At 43.4% G+C, this 23,311-nt stretch overlaps 1 long non-coding RNA gene across 1 annotated transcript in view; it reads left to right on the top strand.

Moving 5' to 3' along the window:
- Positions 1–503: 503 nt before the first annotated feature.
- The window catches only part of LOC143819512 (uncharacterized), a 31,562-nt gene continuing 8,754 nt past the window's right edge, over positions 504–23,311 (top strand). Inside the window, exon 1 of the long non-coding RNA XR_013225001.1 lies at positions 504–631. This is a non-coding gene — a long non-coding RNA (uncharacterized LOC143819512). The remainder of the gene's footprint in view (positions 632–23,311) is intronic.

The raw sequence follows: 23,311 nt of genomic DNA on the forward strand, positions 1-23,311 counted from the left end.
TGTATATGGCCTTAAAGGTAATTACCAGAACCTTTAGCCTGATCTGGAATTCGACTGGTATGGAGAGAATTGCCTGTGCATCGGTTAGTAGCCATTAATTCTAGACTAAATCAGTTCCAGATTCCCAGCACCAAAGATGTCACACTGGCCCCAGCCTGATGGAACGTTCTCCCTGAGGAGATCAGGGGTCCATGAGTGTTCTATAGGGACTGCAGGACAGAGCTATTCTGCTGGGCCTGCAGTTGAGGCCTAAAACAGTGTCGAAATCCTGGCCTCCTTATTCAAAACACCAGCTAAATTTACAACCGTATCTGAAATCTAAACTCGTATCAATCTTCTTGCCATAAGAAAGAGGAGGCTGTGGAATTAATTCAGGGATCTATAATGGATTTTAAATGTTATTATGTTTTTCTGAAATATGTTTTTTTTTTAAGTTATTGCCTGCCCTGAGCCCCTGGGGAATAGCAGGCTATAAATAATTTGTTATTGTTATTAAATTTGCAGATGTTGATCCAATGAAGGGAACTGTCCTCAAAAACCTGGATGCTTGTACACGTCTCCCTTTGTCCCAATTTGCTGGAGAAGGCACGTGTCAAAGTCTGCTTGAGCATCGCCCAGCTGCATCAGAAAGGTCAGCGGCTTACTGTGTTCCAGATATTTGGTATAACAAATAGCTCATTTCACTCTATCAGGCTTTGCCAGACATCAGAAGCGTGTCATTTTATATAAGAGAAAAATATGCAAACAAAATACCATCCAATTATGACTTGTAAAAATCACATTTTTGTCCTGCAAAGGATCAACCATTAAATGCCATTTCTGCATTCAGATGATGTCTCTGTTTGAGTGCCAAATTATGGAGACAAGCACCAGGAATCACTACCCACTTCTGTTCTTTTTACGAACTGCCATTACATGATGGAGGGGAAGGGTTGTGGCTCTGTGGCAGATCATCTGCTTTGCATCCAGAAGGACTCTGGTTCAAACCCTGGCATCTCCAGTTAAAAGGATCAGGTAGGATGAAATACGGATGACCTCTGCCTGAAATCCTGGAGGACCATTGCCAGTGTAGGCAAGACTGAGTAGACCAGGGGTAGTCAACCTGTGGTCCTCCAGATGTTCATGGACTACAATTCCCAGGGGCTCATGGGAATTGAAGTCCATGAACATCTGGAGGACCACAGGTTGACTACCCCTGGAGTAGATGATACTGGCACTGAAGGATGAGTGGTCTGTCTTCAGAGGAAGTGGTTGGCCACTGTGTGGAAGAGGATGCTGGACTAGAAGGACTATTGGTCTGAGCCAGCAGGGCTCTTCATGTGTTCTGAATTCAGCATAAGCTTCATGTTTTCAAGTAAATGGACCTTAATCTCCTCGCGGAAAATATTCAACGTGTTCTAAAAATGTTCAAATGAAAACTGGTCTTGAACACCACAATTTCTAGAAAATGAGCTTTCAGATTGCTAGCTCTGTCTGGCAGAGCAACGTTCGTTGGTCTAAAAAAAAAAAAAAAGCACCGCAAACATAAAATTCTATATTTGGCTTGAACAATTCAGCTGCCGCCACTGAATTATGCAAATCTCAAGGGCATTATGACTTGCTTAAGGAGAAAATGGGTTTCTAAAAGCAGTTACAACAATGGATGAGCCCAATTAAACAAAGAGATTTGCTCAGACCATGTTCAACTCGCAAGCAAGTACTAGTGAAGTTTCAAATTGCATCAGTGTGCTTCCCAGGTTTCAGCCAGAAAGTCCATCTATGTTTGCATTTACCCTTGTTCATTGTGTGCGCGCCACTCAGAATGATGGTGGCAGGAAATCACATGAGCGCATGAAACTGTCTTTCTTCTGACCGAGGCCACTGGTCTATCAAAGTCACCCCTGTCTTCTCTGGCCTCCTACCTGATCCCTTAAACTGGAGATGCTAGGGACTGAGCCTGGGACCTGCTTCATGCAGAGCAGATGCTTTATCACTAAGACACGATGCCTTAAAATCTACCAAGTATCAAATGCATGTGCTGGTCCAATGAATAGGGATAACTGTCCTGCTCCCAGATACTCATTTGCAAGTGAACATGGATGCATTCCAGTCTCCTTCAGCAAACCAAATTCATGTGAAAAGTCTCTGGAGTTCATACTTGATAACCCCCCATGAAAACCATTGTGGAATGCAGTGGCTGGGCCCATATTGTACTATGTAATGTTTGTTGGTTAATTTATTATTAGTTTTATATACCGCCACTCCCGGACTAGCCGGCTTGTGGTGGTTTACAAACATAGAAATAGACAATAACCCCGCCATAAAACAGTATATAACAATAAAAATACAAAATACAATTCTGCCATTGATGGCGGCAATAACTAGCCTATGTAGACCCTGACTCCTCAACTCCTCTCTTCCCAGTTGTGTATCTCAGTAGATGTAAAACAGAGCAATGGTGGGCCCCCGGGGGGGGAATGTGCCCAGTTTTGACCAAGGATGGGGGAGGACCCGCTTTTATTAACCCAGTATTCGGCCCGGCCTCAACCAAAAGCCTGGCAGAAGAGTTCCATCTTGCAGGCCCTGCAGAACCCAGAGAGCTCCAACAGGGCCCTCAGCTCATCCGGGAGCTCATTCCACCAGGTGGGGGCCAGGACCGAAAAAGCCCTGGCCCTGGTGGCGGCCAGGTGCAGCTCCTGAGGGTCTGGGACCACCAACGAATTCATGCCCACAGAGTATGAACCTGTCCTATGGGGAGCTTAAGGAGATAAGCAGTCCCGCAGGTAGGTAGGACACGGGCCACTTTGACACTATTATCCTTGGTAAGTTGCGTTTTTGCATTACGAGGGAACGGCTCTGCAAAGTTTCCAAAATCGCTCACATTCAGAGCTCCGTTATTAATGCACACCAAAGAGCTGCTGGATGCTTTCTCGCTGTAGTCGCTGCCAACACACAGTCCTTGGTGGACAGTAATAAAGACAGATTACTTTGGACTTTGTGCCTGCATGGGGCCGCTTCTCCTGGTTTTCAGTAATGGATTGCCGTGCTATTTACGAATGAATATTCAGGGCACAACAGCATCCCTCATGTCGGGCACTTGTAAATGCCTCACTGCTTTATAGAGCAGGTATCTGAAACCGCCAGCTTCGGAAGCTGCATTTGTGCATTGAGAAGGGAAGGCATTCTGTGTAAATTTAATATCTGTTTAGTTTGGGAAGGGGGGGGGCATGGCAGTCACAAGGCGTGAATATTTACAGGAAGCAAAACCTTAAGCGATTGCTCACTTGTAAATGCCATGCTTTGGTGTTTATCCATTTTATAAAGTCCCGTTTTAGATGATCATTTCTCTAATAGAATGTTGACTTCCGAGAAGCAGGAAGAGTCTTTTTGTTTTTAAACCTGGGAGACTTGCAATTTTCATTCAGCCCCATAAAATCTGATGCAAGGTCGTTAGTAGAATTACATCGTTTTGACCTGAAACTTGGGTCTTTGCTGGATGCCTTAGAAGAGTTAGGGGCCTGCCATAGCTTAGTGACAGAAGGTCCCAGGCTCAATTCACGATATTTGCAGTTAAAAGAATCATTTTGTAGGTGAAGTGAAGGGCCTCCAACTGAGACCCTGGAGAGCCATGCCCAGCCAGTGATGACAATACTGATTTTGAAAGACCAGTGGTCCAATTCAGTATAAAGCAGCGTCATGTGGTTTGCAAAAGATGTGGTTGTCAGGAATCAGGCTGAGCCCAGCCAGTAGAGTCCATGATAAAGGTACATCCAAGATTCAAAAGGCAGTTGAGAATCCAAGAAGAACTTTATTAAACAGAAACTACAGAGTTGCTAGAAAAGCCAAGATCTCCTAAGCAAAAATCTTGGCAGCTACAAAGGAACAATAAACACCTCAAGACTATTATAGGGCACAGTCGATAGGAGAGGGGGACTTAGGTATTTAGGCGGAAGAGCACAGGGCACCTAAGGTGCAAGAATTCCCAGCCGGGCCAGATGGCTTGGCTTTGATCCCAACAATTACATTTCTGTTGAGTCTCCACTGTCTCTACAAGGTCATAGCAGCACTTCGATAAGGTAAGCAGATAGCAACGCCCCGCTGGGAAAGCAGGGGAGTCATGGAGCTAGCAGACAGATTTACAGTTTTACGAGGCCTGGGCTTGCTAGGCATTAATCAGGGTTCATAACAGTGGTGACTACAAAGAGATCTTGAAGCTGACTTCTGAATATCTGTGCTGGGAGGCAGCATCAGACACAGATCAGGGGTTTTCCTCCATGCAAGTGATGCCAGGTGGAAGGGTATAGATTCACTATGCCCTGAGGGACTTTAAGGGACAAGCTGAGCTTGTGCAAAAGAGATGGACCTCACATGAACCCAAAGGGAACCAGTTACTGGAGATTGATATTTTAAAAATAGCAGCTTTTAAACTAATTCCAGGGGGAAAGCTGACAGGAGCTGGAGGGCCTCCAGTTCAGGACAAATCAGTCCAAAAGGGATGATTGCACAAACACATGACAATATTGATAAGCGCATAATAGAATTTGGGAGTGACAGTAAGATGGTGATTGAGGGCCATATGTGGCAACAAAGAGGCCAAGGGAGGCGATGGTTACTGGAAACAGAAACACATTTTAGGTGTTTTTATCTGAGTGCTAGAAGCCTAAGCGCCAACATGGGGGAGCTGGAGGGCTTAATGTTCAATGAAAATTTAGATATTATTATATGTCTCAGTAACATGGTAGAATGCTGAAAATCTATGGGATACAGTCATTCTTGGATACCAGCTTTATAGGCAGGACAGGAAGGGATGGACTGGGGAGGTGTTTCATTGTACATCAAAAAAGGCATAGAATCCAATGTTAGAAAACATCAGGGGAATTAACTCCCCAGTAGGAGTGATATGGATAGAAATACTGAGCCCTCAGAGTCACTTAATAGTGGGAGCTTACTATCAGCAATGTGATCAAACCCTTGAAGCTGATCTTGAGTTAGAGAAGGAAATGAGGGAGGTGTCTAAAGCAGATAATTTTATTGTACTGGGACTTCAAGTACCCCCACATCAACTGGGTAACCATGCTCGAGTCATGCTGTAGAAATGAGGCACTAAAATGACTATGCATTGGAACATTTGGTCACAGATCCAATCGTAGGGGTAGTGATCTTGGACTTGGTTGTTAGAGGGTCTCAAGACCTCATGAGAGATGTAGAGATCATTATACCAATTGTGAACCATGACCACGATCTGATTCAGTTCAGCATTCAGGTCAATGGAAAATTACTCTATAGTCCAAAACTGTAACATATTAATTTAAAAAGGAGAACTTTACAAACAATTAGGGGAACAGTAAAAAAAAAAAAAAGGAGCTGAAGGGGAAACACAGGGTCATCAAATCCCTAGAGGATGCTTGGAAACTATTTAAAACCACACTAATGGAAGACCAGATAGAACACATTCCACAGGTTAGAAAAGACACTGCCAAGTCTAAAAGAATGCCTGCATGGTTAACAATGCAAGCCAAGAAAGCTTTAAAAAGTAAATAGTCTTCTTTTAAAAAGTGGAAGGGCTAGCCTAATGAATTGAACAGGAGGGACCCTAGGAGGGATCCCAGGCTCTGGCAAAAGAAATGTAAGTCAGTAATTAGACATGCAAAAAGAGATTTTGAGGAATGAAAAGCATCGTGACAAACCATAAAAATTTTCACAAATATAACCAGAGCAGGAAACCAGCTAGAGAAGCAGTTGGGCTTCTAGATGACAAAGGACAGACAAGATTGCTAAAGGAAGATGAAAGATGACAGAGAAGCTCAATTGCTTGGACAAGTTTGCAGATGGCACAATATAATTCATGATGGTAAAAACCAAGGCTGACTGTGGAGAACTTCAAGAGGATCTCCACAAACTGGGTGAGTAGGTGAGTGTGTAGCAAATGAAGTTCTATGTTGGTAAGCATTAGCTGATGCACATTGGGACAAAAAATTCCAAGTTCTAATGGCTAATGGGGTCTGAACTTGCTGAGGCTGGAAAGGAAAAAGATCTTGGGTTCGTAGGGGATAACTGAATTAAAGTGTCAATTAGGTGTTCTGCAGTGGTAAAAAATTCTAACTCTAAGTTAGGGATTATTAGGAATGAGATTGAAAATAAAATGGCTGATATTATAATGCCCCTGTATAAGTAAAGTTTTAACTCTTTTAGTTTGTTACTTTCATGATCTTGCCCCATGTCCCCCTTTTAATGAGTGTTGCACCTTCTTTTGATGCCGTTGTCTTGTTAGTAGTTTTATTGGCTGCAGAAGGTAGACTGGGATGGTTTCATCACTGGCGGGATTATTTTTAGTGAAGTAATTTTACTGAGTTATTGTTTTAATTTGAATTCAATTTGTACGCCAGTGCTTTATCTTTTATTGTGAGCTGCTTCAAGGAGATCTCTGGAGAGGTGGTATACAAATACACCAAATAAATAACTATTGTATAAATAAATATCTATACTAGGGGTAGTCAACCTGTGGTCCTCCAGATGTCCGTGGACTACAATTCCCATGAGCCCCTGCCAGCATCTGCTGGCTGGGGCTCATGGGAATTGTAGTCCATGGACATCTGGAGGACCACAGGTTGACTATCCCTGAACTATACTATATCTTCCTCTCACAAAGTTGCCAGGCTGTGCCTGGTGACCAGAGGGAGCTTGGGAACAGGGGCATGGGAAATATGCTGCATGTGCCATGATGCCAGTTCCAACAAGCCTTGTTACCCACTGCTGTTCGGTGATGTCCTGTATGCAGTGATATCAACTTCTGAGAAAACCCATGTTAGATTATTCCAGGAAAACCTGTAATGTAAGCTGTTTTAAGGATTTTTTATGGCAATTCCTAGAGCTGCTCACCATCACTTCTGAGTTTCCTCCAGAAAGGATGTCATGGCCCGCATGACAGTGATGAGCTCTGGTGGGCATCTAGGGCAGGAGGCCCCCTTCTGTAGTGGGAGGCCTGACAACTCTGCCCTCACACCAGTAACCTTTCCCTGTGTCGCCGCAAACATACATCCTGAATCATGATTGGGGACATATGTGATGGGTTCTTGGCAGGGCCGGGTTTTTCCTATAGGCTAACTAGGCTTCAGCCTAGGGCCTCAAAATCAAGAGGGGCCTATATTCCACATTTTTTATAAAGGTTAGTACCAATCACAACATGTTTCATTTAACATATTGATATATATCACAGTAATGATGTATTTTATTATCTCTCATGTAATTAACAAATTTAAAAACGGGAGGTGAAAGGGCCAAATGAGTGGAATAGCCTAGGGCCTCTTTTCATGTAAATCCGGTCCTGGTTCTTGGAGGAAGTGCCGGCGGCAGGTAAAGTATTAAAACCCCTTTCCCATCTGTCGGTTCTGTGTTTCAGCCCCTCCCCCCTAGTTCCCCACTGAATGTGTCATTCTGTCATGAGGAATGGAGGCAAAAATAAACAGGAAACATTACAATTTTGGGACAGGAAACAAACAGTCACGAGGAAACGGAAAACAACGTGAATTTCACACCATGAAGCCAAATCAACATGGGAATTTCCAAATCAAGCCAGCAGGGATGAGAAAATTCAACAGCCTCCCCCAAAGTTATTTCCCCTTTCTTTTGAACTGTTGTCTCCTGGGCCCTAGACGAGGATGAATTCTGCCATTTTGAAAAGCCTGTTTCATTTTTTTATTATTACACTTAGGCTAGCTTGACAGTTTTGGTCTCTACTTGTCTGAAACACATTTACAACAAATACAAAAAAAGACAAATGAGATCAAAGAAATCAAGAGGGAAACAGATGTAAATTTAACCAAAAGCTTTGGGTACATTAGTCTGGGGGAAAAAACACTTTACTGTTCTATTGACATAAATAATACATAACCATGAGGATGGTTACTGTAGCTGAGGAAACAATAATGTGTGTGTATGCATTAAATTGCTTGCCTCCCAAAGCTTTCAGAAAAGCAAACTTTTTTTGGGGGGGGGGAGGGGTGATTCTCTGTTAAAATCCAGCTTTTACTGCATATCTGAACAAAACAACTATTCATTTGCAAGGAAATTATTTATCAAAAGAGACACTTCACTTGAAAGTTGTCGATCTTCTTTTTAGACATAACACAGTGGCTTTCTGCCTTTATTCTTTTTTCCAATGAAGGGGTTTGCTGGTGTATCTGTTAGACATGGAAGAGCCAGGGTGGAGGACGGGTCTTTTGGTAGCAAGGGTCTCTGGGAGGCAATGAATACAAGGGCACCTCAGCCCTGCAAAGATCATGCTTCATTCCTGGCATGGCGATGAAGATGATCTGGGGCCAAGGGACCAAGGCCTATGAAGATAGGTTGAGGGACTTGGGAATGTTCAGCCTGGAGAAAAGGAGGTTGAGAGGGGACATGATAGCCCTCTTTAAGTATTTGAAAGGCTGTCACTTGGAGGAGGGCAGGATGCTGTTTCTGTTGGCTGCAGAGGAGAGGACACGCAGTAATGGGTTTAAACTTCAAGTACAACGATATAGGCTAGATATCAGGAAAAAAATTTGTCACAGTCAGAGTAGTTCAGCAGTGGAATAGGCTGCCTAAGGAGGTGGTGAACTCCCCCTCACTGGCAGTCTTCAAGCAAAGGTTGGATACACACTTTTCTTGGATGCTTTAGGATGTTTAGGGCTGATCCTGCGTTGAGCAGGGGGTTGGACTAGATGGCCTGTATGGCCCCTTCCAACTCTATGATTCTAAAACCACCAGTCACTACATGTCAGTTCACTGGGTTACACATCAAAACATCTCCAGCCTTGCAGCCATCAAGGCTACACCAGTCCTGAATGAATGGGTTCCATACTTCTGCTGGCAACCTCCACCCTCTGTCAAAATCCACCACATAACCACCCAGAACTGAAGCTGAGTTAAAGTTTACCCAACTCTGTGTTGAAACGGACAATGGACCATTGTCCAGCATTCACATGAACTCTCTGAGTCAGGGGTAGTCAACCTGTGGTCCTCCAGATGTCCATGGACTACAATTCCCATGACCCTCTGCCAGCAAATGCTGGCAGAGGGTCATGGGAATTGTAGTCCATGGACATCTGGAGGACCACAGGTTGACTACCCCTGCTATAAGTGGCATTCCAGCGAAAGCTGTGGAGCCATGGCAGTCCTAAGAACCATGTGATTCTCCTTACCTGTTTGGTCTGTTTTGGACTTATGGATCACCAGTAACATTTTATCTGATAAAAGTTTCAGGCCAGATACCTATAGGGCAGTATATAATTAGGCATGTACACCAAATAAAAAATCGGTACTTTTCGGATTCAACGCAAATTGATTCAGTCTTAATCCAAATCACCTAAATCAGCTGAATTCGAATCACCCAGATCAATTGGGTGGCATTAAGGTCAATGGGAAATTTTCCCTTTACATCTATCACATGGGCTGAGGGATAGGGGTTTGAAGTAGAGGCACCAAGTTTGCAACTTAGCTGCAGGAGCCCCCAAGTTTCAAAAAGATTGGACCAGAGGATTCAATACTATGGGCCCTCAAAGAAGGTGCCCCCAATCCAACCTCCGTTGTTTCCAATGGTGAGGGGGAAAAGAGATTCTCTGTTCTTTCCTTTCCTGAGCATTGGAACAGAATATTTGGTAAGATATTTAAATTGTCATACAGATAATAAAGGAATAATCAAATGTGGGAACTGAATGTGTGTCATAGAATCACAGAACCATAGAGTTGGAAGGGGCCATACAGGCCATCTAGTCCAACCCCCTGCTCAACGCAGGATCAGCCCAAAGCATCCTAAAGCATCCAAGAAAAGTGTGTATCCAACCTTTGCTTGAAGACTGCCAGTGAGGGGGAGCTCACCACCTCCTTAGGCAGCCTATTCCACTGCTGAACTACTCTGACTGTTAAATTTTTTTCCTGATATCTAGCCTATATCGTTGTACTTGTAGTTTAAACCCATTAGTGCATGTCCTTTCCTCTGCAGCCAACAGAAACAGCATCCTGCCCTCCTTCAAGTGACAACCTTTCAAATACTTAAAGAGGGCTATCATGTCCCTTCTCAACCTCCTTTTCTCCAGGCTGAACATTCCCAAGTCCCTCAACCTATCTTCATAGGGCTTGGTCCCTTGGCCCCAGATCATCTTCTTCGCTCTCCTCTGTACCCTTTCAATTTTATCTACGTCCTTCTTGAAGTGAGGCCTCCAGAACTGCAGTGTCCCATTGCTCCCCCACCAAACTCCCTCCTCCAATATATGCAATTTCTGAGTATTATTGAGTCTTGAGTTTGCCAAAAATCCTACAGCCTTTCACCCAAGATCATGTTGAGGGCAAGAAACATTGGCTCAGAGAGCTATCATTCATGGCGTTTACCTTCTAATTTTAACTCATTTGAGAATCTGATTTGAACTTTGCACCTTCTGGTCAAACGTTCTGTAACCTATGTCAAGGTACAGAGCTCCATCGTTAATGTGTTTTCATTTAGTTAATTTCTGTGCCACCTTCCAGTCCCTCTTAAGGTCCCCTGAGATGGCTCAGGCAAACAATTAAAAATTATGTAGGACATCCTCACCTTTCTAAGACCTCTTGTAATTACATCACAGACAATAAAGTATCCGGGATCTTCATGTTCAAAGGTGCTAATGAAAGCTTGTGTTTAAACTGAGAACCAAATATTTGGAGGTATCTTTTTTTTTTTTTGCTGAAGTTATTTTGGGGGCCTTTTCGCACGGGGATCTTTGTTGCAAATTGTTTGCGGAATGAAAAATCGCCATTTAAAATAGTGGAATTCGTCGTTATGCATACCTGCCTTTGTAGTGGAATCAGTTGCGTTTTTTAGCGTTTCCCACAGGCTTCCGGTCTCGGCAGAAATCGCTAGAAAGGAAGCGCTATTGCCAAGCTCGTCCCGCCCCTGGCCGTCAAGCAGCCAATGGGCAGCCGTTAGCATGCTCCCAAACAGCCCCTTTCCCTTTAAGAAAGGTTTTTAAAAAAAAAAAAACAGACCCATAGCAACGAATCTAGGTAGATTCTAGGTAGATTCGTTGCTACGGAGAGACCCATCCAGCTGCCTAATGTGAGCTGTCGTTTGATTGTATGATCGTTTGCACGCTGCCTCGAGTGATAAAAAAAAATTCCCCCCCCCCTTCTCACGGGCCCGATTTTCGGCTGAATTTATGTGTAAAAAATAAAGGGACTTTATTTCAGCAAACGGGCTTTTAAGTGGTTTGTACTTAGTGACTAAAGGTGAAGGACTGAATCCAGGGAAGCCTCTAAACAGAAAGAGGCTCGCCGGTGCGTTTATCCCCGCTCGCTCGGAGAAAAAAAAATGGCGATCGCTTCGCCGGAAGTTTGGAGGAGAGAGCCAGGGGGAGGGACTTTGAAGAACCAGCAACAATGGTAACGCACAGGTCTTTAGCGCTACTGTTGCAGATTGGTTGCAGGAGTGTATCGCTATCCGGAGGGTGAATCCACTTTTCTGGATTCCCCTGAAAGCGCCACAACGAAGCGCTTTTTGCGGGTCGGTTTCAGGATTGTTGCAGATTGTCTACGACGTCGTGGGTTATGGCAAATTAGTAGCGTTTCCAATTAGCAACCATTGTGCTATTTTGAAGCCGTGCGAAATGGCCCTGGATATTAGCAGAAGCATGGCTACTAGCTTTCTGCCTCCCCTCAAAAAAAAAAAGTATCACAATGGGATGAAGTTTCACAGAGCACCTCATGGTTAATTAGAAAAACGTCCAAGGCTGAAGAGAAATGGAAGGTCAGCTTACCTGCCTACTTAATACTTTTCAACTATAAACAAGAATGTGCACGGTTGTTTAAAAAATGGTTGATGATGAAACCCTCATGGACCACCACTGGCTTGGAGAGAGTGCAAACCAAATTTTTGAGAACTCTTCTGCAGCTCCCCACACTTGTCTCTAATGGTGCACTGCGTGTGGAGTCAGGTTTGACCCTGATCGAGGCAAGTTTATGGTCAGCTGCAATATTGTGTTGGCTAAGGCCGATCTTCTTTCCCAGGGGTCTAGCCTATTTAATATTGCTTGACTCTTCTACTGCTCCATGGGTACGGGCCATTAACAAGAAGTTAGGATTTTATGGTCTATCCCAACAATTTCTGCTCTCTTTGAGTTTTGACCATGCCAAAGAACTGGTAAAGGAAAGAATATAGGATGTGGAAATACAGCATGATTTAAATAGAATCAACAATCCATTATATGATACCGTTCTTATCTATAGATTATCTTTTATGCCCTATCTTTCTAATATTGACAACTCTGAATTTAGAAGGGCATTTACATTATTGCGCTATGATGCTCTCCCTTCAGCATGGGTAGAGGGAAAATATAAGAAGCTTCCACCCCAGGAACAAACTAGCATATGCCAGGATCGTAACATAGAGAACACCGAACATGTGATTTTTGATTGCTGTATTTACATCCAATTGTATCAGGAATTACTGTATTCCATCTTCACTGACTTAAGAGCTATTTCAGGACAAGCCAAATTAAAGGAACTCCTTTTGAATAAAAATATAACTAAAATATTTCAGATAAAATAAAAATATTTTTTGATTGCTGCATTTACAACCAATTGCATCAGGAATTGTTGTATTCTATCATCACTGACTTAAGGGCTACTTCAAGACAAGCCAAATTAAAGGAACTCCTTTCAGATAAAAATAAGAATTTATCCTATATTATTGCCAAATATGTAAGATTAGCAATGAAATGTAGAAGTGCCTGGCTAAATATTTACAAGGGTTAAGATGGATGTATTGAACACTTGAAGTATTTTGGAACTTTTAACCAATCTTATATTGTGTTTTACTGTTTTGCATTTTGTACTGGTCACTGACCGAAATAAATGCATCTGATCTGATACCTGCATATTTGGTGGAAAAACCTAGAATGATTTACAGAGCAACAATACCCATAAAGAAAGCAATCTTGTTTGCCCAGTTGTTGTTGTTGTCATCAGCCATCCAGTTGTGTCCAAATCTTGGTGAGCCCATGGTTATATAGCACCTTTAATATGAGAAGTATTCATAAATGTTTATTACTTTCCCCCTGATAACAACCATGGGAAATTCCTATTTCATTGGGTAAAATTTTGACAAAGGCTGCCTATTGAGTCGATTGTGATGGGAGAAGTTGTTGTTGTTTTTGTTGTTGTTGTTATTATATTTATTCCCCGCCACTGCTGAAGCCGGCTCGTGGCGGGTTACATAAGTCCATAAAACCAAGTTAAAAAGCCCATTAAAAGGACATAAAAATTCCATTACAATCCCAACAAGATGAAAATATGGCAAAATAAATCTCACCCCCAACCCTACCACTAGAGGGAGGAAGGAGGGCCAGATGGCCCTGATGTGACATAACGCTGCACGATGGACAATAGGTCGACAATTAAATAAGTAGATAGATAAGTTCAGCACACAAATCCAACACCACTACCACATATTTAAGATTAAGGTCAGTCTATGCATTTAGAGAACATTTGTGATATAATCTTCATCAACAGTATCACTACCAGAAGCCAATGGAAAAGAACATGCCTCAACTTTCCCCCTTAATCCCCCTCTTCTTCATAGATGTAGCAAATCATAAAATTGAGGACTGTGTTATGACAGAGCTCTTCTCCCAGAGAGGCTTGGTGTTCAAAGAAAACACTGAACCTGATGGACGATTTTTTTGCCATCAAGTCACAGCTGACTTGTGGTGACCTTGTATGGTTTTGAAGGCAAGAGACATCCAGAGGGGGTTGCCTCTGTTTAGTGACCTTTGTCTTCCTTGGTGGTCTCCCATCCAAATACTGATCAGGGCCAGCCCTGCTTAGCTTCTGAGACCTGACAAAAACCAGGAACCATTCTGCACATGCTAGATAATATGCTCATGTACTTTGTTGTCTAGATACTGCCTCTGTGTACCTGTTGTGTGTCAGTAAACAGAACAATAGCCCTACATTTAAAAAAGAAAAGAAAAGAAACCTTCCCCCTATGATTCTTTGTGTCACTATTTAATTTCAGGCTTGACAAATTTGCTGACAGCTGTATGTGATCCTTCTGGCTTTTAGTCATTTGGTATTTAAGAACTAAAAGAACAACACACTTTAATTTTTGTAAAAAAGAAAACAACCAACCCTATTTTCCTGTGGGAGGCAATCAGAAATTGGTATGCTGAAAGGGGACATCAGAGCTGGAATGAAGCCGATTTGCCTTTGTGAGGGAGAAATCACAAGCAATCTCTCTCTCTATCATTCTGCAAGCAGCCCCCCACTGTTCATCATAAGCACTCTGAGTGCCTTAGTGTTCCAGAGCATCACAAATATTCTTATGCTTTAAAATTCCTCCTCTTTCTTCCTGCCTCAAGGAACTGCTGTACTGTTAGCTGCACACCTGTTTCAGAAATCTCAGATTACAAGTCAACACATTTTGGGGGTAAATAGTTCCCTAGCACCAGCTTCTCTACAGGGGCATATTTGATCTATCCCAAAATTTGATTCTGTGAGAATCAAATGGCTAGAGCAGCCTTTCTCTACTTTTTTACCATTGAGAAACCCTGGAAATAATCCTCACACTTTGAGAAACCCCAGAAGTTGTGTGATTGTGTAGAATGTGGTTGGAAAGCATAGCTGGGTACACGCTCACCTGGGGCCCCTTCCCTCCCCATGCCCTTCAGGGCCATCATGGGCCATTTTGGAAGGGGGCAGGTCAACATGGCTATATGTGGTCGTATCATCTGATAAAAGCTTACCATTAAAAAAAAAACTATTAAAATTAATTAACTCCCACCAGTTCAGGAAACTCTTCCAGGGCTGTCAGGAAACCCCAGGGTTTCATGAAATGCTGGTTGAGAAAGCCTGATCTCGAGACATAGAATCCAAAAGCATGGATGAAAAATGAGTGTACTTCCACACATTGAAAAAAATAGCGATATGCCAGTGTAATGGCGTAGTGCTAAATATTATCGCACCTCTGGCCATTCCTCACCTTCTTGCCATCTTGCTTCCGTCTGCTGCCTTTTTGCACTTCTTACACTCTGCAAGTGTTGCTGGAAATGGCAGAAGAGAGCAACATGGTTTATATGTGACTCTCTTTCACCTGTCAATCAAGCCAGGCATCCAATACCCTTTCTCTTTTTTAAAGGTCCTGCAATGCCCGCCCATTTTTTAAAAATTAATAGTTCTCTGTTGGAACACTTATGTATCTAATCATAGATGCATCATGCTTTTTATAACACCACCACTTATGGAATCACAAATCTTAAATCGTTTAAAAATTAATCTTGTTCCTGAGTTTTTTGGGGGGAGGGGAACTGTAGAGGTGTGTGTGACAACATTGGGAAAAAATCCTTTTTGGCTTTGCCTGCACGCTTGTATGCCTATTCATTGCTCCAGGCTGTTCACTTAAAAAAAAAAAATCCTGTCCCTGGAAGGAGAGGGAAGCGGGTGCGAGGGTTAGACGTTGGAGGCAGAGATAGTGCTTCTTTGCCTCCATACATTTGTTTAGCGTGTAATGTGCTGGTTGTCTGCTGGGGGAAAGCGCCTTTAGTTTGGGGATTCCACTTTATGCAATTCCCCAACTAGCTTTAAAATGGAGGATGCAGCCAGCCGTTTGCTGCCTGGACGCTGGATGTTGACGATGTCATGCAGAGTGGCTGGAATAGAAAGTATTCATTAGTAGTTCAAATGCTAATTCATCCTGATGGTCTTTGGCAAGAGCATCAAATATATATATATGCGATAAGCGTGTGGCCTAAGATTATGAAAGCAATGCATAAATAGTTTAAAATATTCAAATATTACAAAGAAAATTAAAAACACATTAAGGCTTCAATAATGGCCTTCCATACAAAAACAGTTGTCTTAATGTGTTTTTGACTTTCGTTGTAAAAATTACATGTATTTTCATATATTTATTTAGAAGAAGAGTTGGTTCTTATATGCCGCTTTTCCCTACCCAAAGGAGGCTCAAAGCGGCTTACAGTCGCCTTCCCTTTCCTCTCCCATTTATTTATTTGGCTTTTATACTGCCCCTCCCTTTGTGAGCTCAGTTGCTTTCCATAAATATCAGTAAAACATAGTATAAAAACCAACGACCACATTAAAAGTATTTGAACATTTTAACCTATTTACACATTCCATTTTTAAGATTAGGCCACACAGGTAAATATTTTTATGAATTGGGGGTTCTTGAGTGATTTTTTGGGGGGGAGGCTAAGTTTTTCCCCAACTTTTTTCTTTGGCAATAGCATGCATGGTTAAATGTAGAAGTGTCGGATACAGCAAAGTCATCAGGGGAGATGGTTTGAGCAGACTGTACTGTAGTTGGATAATCTAAGACAGCTAAGGGGGACATGATAGAGGTTTATAAAATATGCGTGGGGAGACTTGACAAAGATCTTTTTTTCCCCCCTTCTCCCAAAATAGTAGGACTTGAGAGCATCCAATGAAGCTGACAGACAATAGATTCAGGATAGAGAAAAGGAAATATTTCTTTACCCTGAGACCATTTCCGCACTGGGAACTTTGCTGCCCTGGCTCTCATGTGGAAGCACAAATCTGGGGTGTACAGGGTGCATCAGGCCAAGAAGAGGCAGGGTAACCTGCGCTGTCTCAAACTCCAGCGTGCAGCCTCCAGTGTGGAAACGGTCTTGGGATTCATTAAAATGTGGAATTCGCTGCCAGAGGATGTAGTGATGGCAACTGGAATAAAATCTTTCAAGGGGGATTTGATCAGGCTTTCACAGCTTTTTACCATTGAGAAACCCCTGAAACATTCTTCCAGCTTCCAGAAACTCCAGAAGTGGTGTGATCATGCAGAATATGGTTGGGAAGCACAGCTGTGTACACACCCGCCTGAGGCCCCTTCCCACCCACTCCCAGGGCAATTACTGTCCATTTCAGGAGGGGCCATATCACCAATAAATGGTCAGCGAATTTTAAAAATATTTTAAACATTAATTCATTCCCACCCATTTTTGAAACCCTTTCAAGGTCAGTAAGAAGCCCAAGCCTTCTTTCAATAGATGGGGATTTCCCACATTCTTGTTTTACTTGTTAAGTTCCTGTTTCTTTGGGGTTTTCTTTTTTACTCCATTGCTCCCTCTACTGGTCAATTGAACACAAATCAGGTTTATTCCTAGGTTTCCCCCCTGCAGGTTTAAACCATAGGGAAATAAATTGGAAATAAACCAGTTTTATGTTGATTTGACCACTATAGGGAGCAAAACATGCGCAGAACAGAAACCTCCCTCTGAAGAAACAGGAACGTAATGAGGAAAAATGAGAATGTGGAAAAGCCCATGGATAGATTGAAAATGTTTTAGATACATTTGTGGACAGAATTATCCCCCTTAGTCATTGTGACCTGTCAGTGGCTCCAAGCCATGGTGACTAAGACATTCAGAGACACTAAACCTCTGAATTCAAGAGCCAGAAGGCAACATCAGGGGAAGTACTCAGCCTTTATGCCCTATTGTTTCCCCTCCAGAGGAACTGATTGGCTGCTGTTTGAGAAGGTTGCTTGACTGGATGGAACATTGGTCTGATCCAGCAGGGCTCTTTACATGTTCTTATCATCTGAACAGCTTTCCTGTTAATGAAAATGGGATGGAGGGTCCTCTGTGACCACTAAAAAGAAACACAGGGAGGAACATGAGTCTCAGAAGGACAAAACATATGGGATTGGGGCTGAGGTAATTAAGTGAGATTGAGCAATAAAGTGGGCAGAACCAACCCAGTGGAAGGCGACTGGATATATGATGATGAACTTTGCAAACACTGGACTTCTCTTGTAAATTTTAATGGTATGAAGGACCTTCATTCCAAGTGAGGCACTGTTACATTAAGAGCAAGATGGTAAATGGATGAAACGTGATGGTGTCTGCTTTCTGATTATTAGTGACTCACTTGCTACAAATACGGAGAACAAGTTTAGTTTTAACTTTTGATTTACGTTGTACTGGGAAGTAAACCAAGCAGCTGTCTTTTCTGACAAGTCTTGCATTAGCTAGGGTACAGTATAATGAGTCAATTGTTTTCTTAGCCATCGGTAATGTTTCCTAAAGAGAGCAATGGGAAGATGAACAGGTAAAGATGCAGAAATAATATAAATTTTGCCATCTCCCAGATGAGGAGAGTGGACTTCTAATCTGGTGAGGTGGGTTAGATTCTGCACTCCCCCACATGCAGCCAACTAGGTGACCTTGGGCTCCCCACAGCATTGATAAAGCTGTTCTGACTCAGCAGTAATATCTGGGCTTTCTTAGCCTCACCTACCTCACAGAGTGTCCATTGTGGGGAGAGGAAAGGGAAGGTGAATATAAGCTGCTTTGAGAATCCTTCAGGTAGAGGAAGGCGGCATATAGGAACCAACTCTTCTTCTTAAAGAATAAAATAGTTGCATTGATGTAGGAACACATCTACTGGCATGCCCCCTGGGACGGAAATGAGCACTGATGTGATGTCTGTTGTCCCACTGCATGGAGCGAACCGGTAGGAATGGCGGCAGCAGCAACATAGCAACAGTGGCAGCAGTGATGCTAGTGGGGTGTGCCTTTATTGGGGGATGAGAGGAAGCATGCTGCCTGAAGGGTGCCAGCTTCTCCATCACAGGGGGCAGCCAGGCAGGCTGAGGCAAGGAAATGGATGGAGCGAGGTATTGGGTCCAGGAGGAGAAGGCGAGTGAGGCAGCAGTGGACAACAGGCGGGAAGTGACATGTGAGGGGAGCTGCAGCATGGAAATAGTGGAGGGAGGGAGGGATAAAGGGAGGCCTGTGGAAACAACTGGTGTAGGTGAGAGAAGTGCATGAGGAGGAGGAGGAGGAGCCCCGCCTGGTTCCTGCTGGCTCTTATGCCCATCAGTCAGGGAGCGGCACATGCAAGCCCTTACCTGCTGTAGATGCCTGTAGATGCCTTTGGTGATGCAGTTCTGCTTCAGCAACCACCGGGGTTTGCTGCAGTTGGCACTTGAGTGCTTCATCCTTCTCGACTCGCCCGGGCCCAGCTGCTTCTCCAGCTCCGCCACCGTCAGAGCAACAACATCCATGTGAGGAAGGTGAGGCACTGCAGTTCCCTCCCCCCCCCCCGTAGGAATAGCAGCAGCAGTGGCAATGGTGGTGGCAGAGGACGGGGCTCAGTGCCCACCCTCACCAGCCGCTCTGCCCATTCCTCCATCAGCCATGACCTGCGGCCCCAGTCTACTCCTGCCTTCATGCCAAGATGAAGTAGCCTGGCATGGGGGCAGGCCTGGCTGTGGAAGACAGGCAGTGGTAGCAGTGGCAGTAGTGCTGTAATCAGATTGTGTAATCTGATTCTGAAGCATTTTTTAAGAAGATAAACAACTTTGTGTAGAAAGAGAGGAGAGGATTCTGTCTGTTGTCCTTTTTTCATTCTGTCTGTTGTGGAGGCAAATCTCCAGCTGAGCAAATCAGGACACAGGAGAACAGTATTTAAAATATTTTGTAATATACCTGTACTAAATACACATCTCAGAGCCTCTTGTGGCGCAGAGTGGTAAGGCAGTGATATGCTGTCTGAATCTGTCTGCCCATGAGGTTGGGAGTTCAATCCCAGCAGCCGGCTCAAGGTTGACTCAGCCTTCCATCCTTCCGAGGTCGGTAAAATGAGTACCCAGCTTGCTGGGGGGTAAACGGTGATGACTGGGGAAGGCACTGGCAAACCACCCCGTATTGAGTCTGCCAAGAAAACGCTAGAGGGCGTCACCCCAAGGGTCAGACATGACTCGGTGCTTGCACAGGGGATACCTTTACCTTTAAATACACATCTCCAATGACACCTGTAGGATATTCTTCATATCCTTTTGAATCATGCACAGCACCTATCTTGCATATCAGAGATTCTTGTGTTTACAGAGGTCAAAGACTGAATATAGGATGGCCGGCCTGTGAATACTGAGGCAAACAGTGAATCACTTTCTCTGTTCCATTCAGGTTTTTGTTTTATTTCTTTGTCCTCATAGGATTTACATCACAGCAGACACCTTTTCATTCCTCCTCGTAACCTCGCAATTCTTTCTGACTGAGTTATTTTTCAGGGATTTTTATAGTCATCGAGAGGCGATTTAATTTACTTCCTAAAATGTTCCATTTTCTCTCTCTCTCTTGATGCAAGGGTTGACCTTGAGGCTGGCACTGATAGGCACTTCTTGCCTGGCGGTGTTTGTGGCACCCTGTCTTGATTCATGTCATTTGCTGCTCAAGCTTGATATGCCGTTCAATTTCTGCTCTTGCCGGTTTATATACGGCATTGGGGTTTAGCGTGAGGATGAAGACAAATGCATAAAGCACAGACCATGATATGAGAATAAAAGATATTCTTCAGGATACAAAGCATAAGATTTCCTGTAGGGAGAAAAAAAATCAATGTTCTGTTTACCATAACTGCTCACAAGCCTAAATATATATTGAAGAGAAAATAAGGCCTGCTTTCATTCTGTAGTCAGGGGATGAGGCAGTTCAGGTCCAGAAGCCTCAGCAGCCTTGTAGCAGCTACGTGTGCTAGCAGCTGCTACAGGCTAGAGAGCCGGCTTTTGTCCTCTCCCATTTCATGCTCCAAGAAAGAAGAGAACTGGGGTTTGTCCACAACCCCAGGCTGCACCTTGTTCTTTCTGGCAAAGAACAAGAATAAATACACCTGTGGCCATTTCCATTCTTCATGTTCTCTACTTTGACTGATTTTGTCTGCACCTGGAGATCCACAGACAATAAGCGCATCCAGAGACAGACTGGAAATGTAAGGCAGTAACAATAGTACTTGCCAAACTCAATAATTTTATACCTCTTCTCCTTCTTTTTAAAAAACATCATTTTCTGTAAGTTGATATGTAGATGATATTCCAGTAAGGCAAATCCGTTTATTATTTTTAATCCGGAGATCATTTTAGCGTTTAGCCTTGCTTTCACATTTGAATTTTTAGTATTAAAATACTGAGTTTGAACTGTAAGAGTTTTGACCCCCCCCCCTTTAAAAATGTGCTTAAATTTATGCTTTGTTTCACATGCCTGGCATACCAATGCATATAGGTAGAATTGGAAAATAAGGTATTAGAAAATAAAATTGCTAAAATAACGAATTCAAGGAAAGGATTATAGCCCCTTCCACACACATATACAAAATCTAGAATTAAGTATGGATTTGACTAAAGCTGATCAATACAGATTAAACAAAGGATTATGAGTGATTATGAGCAATGTTTCCTGGTTTAGGCAAGTTCTTATTTAAAGGAGTTTTAGTCTGCTGCCATCAATGTCCTTGCGTAAGAGGGTTAAACTTGAAACTCTATGCATAAGGAAGTGACAAAGGTAGGTGGGAATTAGTAATCCACTTCCAGATTTTCATATTTAAAAAACCTGTCTGAAATGTGGTTGGTTGGTTTTACACCAAACTGAATTCCATAGTTGCTTCTCTGGATTTAATTAAATATATGAATAAATTACAGAAATACCTTTTATTAGAACCAAGTAGTGCTCTCTTGGAAGTAGTGTTCTAGGAGATGATTTTTTTGGATTATACGTGGGCCATTCCTGAAGGTCAACATGACCTTGGAGGCCAATTGACAACATGACCGGTTATCAGCATGACCGGTCAGGTTTGCTAAGGACATTCTGGGGGGGGGGGGACAACATACTACCCTCTGTAAGACTAAGACCACCTAGCAAGCATGCTGGAATCATGCCAGCCATACCAACCAATCAGGTAGGGACACCGGATGAAGTCTGTCCGAATAGTGCACAAAGTGGCAGCCAACTACCTCCTGTTAATGTGGCTACTGTCCCTCAACACCATATCCTTGCATGAAGTATCCAAGGACCAGAAGGTAAGTGCTAATACCCCAGAGACATCTGGCCTGAGTGTTCCCTCTCCACATCACCAATGGGGACAGGGGGGTACTCTCTCCACTTCATAGGCAGCCTGTATACCCACTGGTCTGATTGGCAGAAATGTGTTGCCACACTCATCCCTGCCCCAAACCACCGATGCCCTTACGCTAAAAATTAAAAAAAAAACAGAGCGAAAAGAAGACAAAGGACTGGTTATAACCCACAGCCGCCACCCCCAGGACTCACATCTTTACTATTAGGCTAAGAAGGTAGATGCAAGGGAGGCATGCCACCAGGTACTAGGGGTCAAGCACAGAACACTGAAAAGAGAGTTATTGCTTAGCAAAAAGGCACTGGGATCACATGTATAAGGCTCCTGGCTTGATCCCTAATTAGCTATGTCTGGGGCAATGATGCTCTGTATTGTTGGTGCTTGGGGGACAACAGTGGGAGGGCTTCTGGAGTTCTGGCCCCGCTGATGGACCTCCGGTTGGTACCTGGGCTTTGGCCATTATATGTCACAGAGTGTTGGACTAGTTGGGCCATTGGTCTGATCCAACATGGCTTCTCTGATGTTCTTAGATACTCTTGGAAAGGGGGCTGGTTGGATCCTTGAGTGCCCCCCTCAGGATTGCACAGATCGTCTTCAGACTGGATATTCAGGCCAAAAGAAGACAAGGGAAAATATTTATGAGCAAGAAGAGGAGGAGGAAGAAGAAGAGTTGGCTTTTATACACCACTTTTCACTGTCCAAAGGAGTCTCAAAGTGGCTTACAATTGCCTTCCCTTCCTTTCCCCAGAATAAACACCTTGTGAGGTAGGTAAGGCTAAGAGAACTCTGACAGGACTGCTCAGTCAGAACAGCACTATCAGGGTTGTGACGAGTTCAAGGTCACCCAGCTGGCTGCATGTGGATAAGCGGGGTATTGTGTCGCCAAATTAGAAGCAACCAGTCCTAACCACTACACCATGCTGATTCTATTATTGTTGTTGTCGTTGTTGTCATCATTTGTTGTTATTGTTATTGTTGTTATTATTACATTTATTCCCCGCCACTCCCGAAACTGGCTCCTGATGGGTTACAAACTGTCCTTTGTTAAAAACCCCAATAAAAGCCCCATTAAAATACAGGACATAACAACAATAACAGTACAGAACATGGCGGTATTAACAATCCCCCATCCCCCAAATCATCTAATGATAGGGGCTGGATGAGGGGCCATCGATATCACCTGGGCTTAGATCTAGACTTAATTTTTCATCAGAGACATGGAACTCTCCTGCCCTCCCCATACACTGCCTACTTTGCATTGGGAAATTCCTGGAGATGCAGGGAGTAGTGGGGCCTAGGGAGAGTGGAATTTGGGAACGGAACTGAGCAGGGATGTGATGTTACAGAGTCCACTCTCCAAAGCTGCCATTTTCTCTGGGAAAACTGATCTCTGTAGTTCTCGGAGAACGCCAGGTCCCACTCAGGACTGCTTCAAAGAAATAAT

Source organism: Paroedura picta, chromosome 1 (assembly GCF_049243985.1).
Source record: "Paroedura picta isolate Pp20150507F chromosome 1, Ppicta_v3.0, whole genome shotgun sequence".
Classification (NCBI taxonomy): Eukaryota; Metazoa; Chordata; class Lepidosauria; order Squamata; family Gekkonidae; genus Paroedura; species Paroedura picta.